This window comes from Pantherophis guttatus, chromosome 8, assembly GCF_059756535.1.
Source record: "Pantherophis guttatus breed Tessera chromosome 8, ASM5975653v1, whole genome shotgun sequence".
Taxonomy (NCBI): Eukaryota; Metazoa; Chordata; class Lepidosauria; order Squamata; family Colubridae; genus Pantherophis; species Pantherophis guttatus.
Genome location: NC_142070.1, coordinates 38,933,348 through 38,936,642, shown reverse-complemented (window position 1 = coordinate 38,936,642; position 3,295 = coordinate 38,933,348).

Sequence of the window (3,295 nt, the reverse complement as noted above, 5' to 3'; positions counted from 1 at the left end):
ATATCTATCAATATCAACATCTTGAATTGCGTCTTTAGCATATAACTTTGTATAGAACTCCAAAAAAGCCTTTTTTATTAAATTCTGTTGGTAAATCTCCTTACCTCTAAATTCTATCTTGTCTATAACACGTGATTTTTGTTTTTTTCTCATCGTGTAAGCCAACCATCTCCCAGGTTTATTAGCATTACAGAATGTATTATGTCTGGCATATTGTATGCTGGTTGCTATTTGCCCAGCCATTAACATATTAAATTGCTCTCTTAGGATATTGATCATATCTTTTGCCTTTTTGTCTCCTGGGTTAGTTATAAGCAATTGTTCTTTCTTTTTAATTTCCTCCTCTATCTCTTTCCATCTGTTTTGTTGTTTTAGTCTATATTTATTGTTCAAAAAGATTAATGTTCCTCTCATATATGCCTTACTCGCATCCCATACCATCTCCATCGAGGTACCTTTATTCATATTATTAACAAAGAATTCTTTCATTTGTTTTTTAATTTCACTCAAGTTATCTTCATATCTAAATAAATTCTCATTTAACCTCCAAGACCTCCTTTCCCCTCTTTCCTGCTCTAGTTCCACCCAAACCAGGCTATGATCAGTTAAAGTTCTTGGACATATCTTCGTATTCTTCACCCTAGAAAAAAGATCATTTGTGGTTAATATAAAATCAATCCTAGAAAAAGATTGATGCCTATCTGAAAAAAAAGTAAAATCACTTTCCAATACGTTCCTTTCTCTCCAAATGTCTCTAAGCTCCATATCCTCCAAAATATCAAAAAAAGATTTAGGCAACTTAGCACGCATGGATATCTTGGAAAGACTTTTTTTATCTTTCTGGGTATTTATTACCCCATTCCAATGACCCATTAAAAGTAAAGATCTATAGTCCCATTGTAGTATTTTAGTATGTAAAAGTTTATAAAATTTGTCTTGTTGTTGATTAGGTGCATATACTCCAATTACAAGCAGCTTCCCATTCTGTGTTATTAATTCAATTGCAATATATCTACCTTGAGTGTCAGCCTCAATTAAATTGGCCAATAAGCCTCTTTTAACATATATAACTAGGCCATTTTTCTTCTCTGGTGCTGATGCCACAAAATGTGTACCTAATTTCGAATTTATCAAGTATTTTTGATCTGAGGATTTAATATGCGTTTCTTGCAAACAAATAACATCATTCTGAAATTGCTTCAAGTAGTGAAATATTTTCTTTCTTTTTTGTGGAGAATTTAAACCGTTGACATTCCAAGATAAAAATTTATTTGCCATCTCTGGGCCCTCCAAGCTTTGAGAGCATCAGCTGAACCTCCTCCGCCATTTTGGACTTCAGCCTAGCTCCTCCCACTGCTTGTGTTTTTTGGACTTGTTGGGTTGAATCTTGAGGCTGTCATGCCAGATGTTGTTTGTAAGTGGCTCTTGTCAATCGTTGATCTTTTGGCAACTCTTATCATCTTTAATGGCTCAAGGGTTGGTGGTGGATCCCCACTCAACAATAAATCTTCTTCCAAATTAACTCCTCCAGGTAAAGCTTGAACATAGGTTTGTGGTTGCCCTCCATCTTTCTCTTGTTGTATCATTTCCAATTGCTTTCTAGCACCCCCTGGTGAGGGTGGCCGTCCAGCCTTTAAAACATTGGCGTAAAAATCTTTTGCCTTTCCAACTGTGTTTAAGCGATATCTTTGCCCAGCGTATGTCACTATGATCCCAAATGGGACATCCCATCTATACTGGAGCTGCTGGTTTCTTAATTCATTCACATTAAATGAAATAATGTTGATGGATGATGAGGAACAAAGAAAATAAACCATGAATCAGCATCTTTATGAAACTAGATTGTATAAACTTTAGAGTATGCTTTTCAGGTTTTTGGGTTCTTAAATATCTTCATGTAACCAAGTGATTTACAATCACACTGTATCACCTCACATTTTTAGATGCAGAGTTGAGACCTTCAGCAGTTTCAAAGCATGTCTGTTGAGAGGCAGGATGAAATTGTATTAGGCTTGTCCAAGAGTCTACATTGCTTTCTAGATCCCATAGTAGAGTGTTTCTCAATATTGGTTATCTTAAGATGTCTAGACTTCAATTTCCAGAAGTCCCCTGCCAGCAAACCTATGTGATCAGGAAGCAAAAATCCCTTTTTGTGTAGCATGGGTTAAACAAGAATGCCTGTTTAACCCCAGATAATGCCCTATTCCTGAGGCTTAATATTATTATATTAAGCAATAAATGTATCCTGCAATATCAGTATTTTCAGTAATCTGCATTGTGAAATTTACCTTTATTTGAATGCTTTTTTCCCCACCTTCAGATCATGGTTGGTAGTTTTAGCAATTTCTACCTCCCTCATTAGTTTTAATCATTACTTTTAAAAATGTAGGTGCATCCAGTAATGTTCTCACTGTAATAGTGTCATAAATATTGTTACCATTTGATGATTCATTGAGTGTCAACACCTCTGGATAAAGTTATTTTGCAAAATATAATAACAGTTGTACAAATGCTCAACTTGGAAGTGTTTCAGACTACTCTGCATTTGTCTGAGAAGCCTGTCCCTATTCATTCTTTATTCTATTGCTCAAGAAAACCGCAGCTCCTCTTTTCCATTGTCCAGCAAAAGGTTAGGATAAAGAGTAAAATAAATCACTTAAGGATTATACACAAAATGAGATACTGCCACTCCTGCTTGAAGAAGTTAAAGATGTTCCCATTCTAAACTTCAAAGTTTATTCCTAATTGAAGTACAGAACAGTATTCTCACCACACCCTTCAACATAATAGCATTAATATTGGCAATAGGACAGAAACTACGTACTATTAACTGTAATACTTTATCCTCACATAGCAGTAATTTTTTAGCTTTATGGCATTTGAACACGTCGGCGAACCAGTGCCCCTTCTCCTTTGCCTTTAGAGATATTTTACACTGTTTATTAAAGCAGGAATATCAGTTAGATATTTATATTTACTAACTTAGATGTTTCCCTCAATATGTATGTTTGTGTTCTACACAATTTTCTTGAAATAATATACAAGGCATATTATTCAATATTGATACATTTTCAAAATGTTTCTTATCTTCAGGAGAATGTAAGCATACAAAAAACCTACACTGAAATTATAAAAGACCCAGAGATTGTGAATAAAGCTTTTTAGTGGTTAAAGATAGTTCCAACAAGGTGGAAAACATTTTTTAAGCTTAAGTAAACCCGTTTATTCACAGGGCGCCTAGCTGTATTCCTTTTATTGGTCCTCAGGGTACCATAGAGACAACTTAGCCATTTAG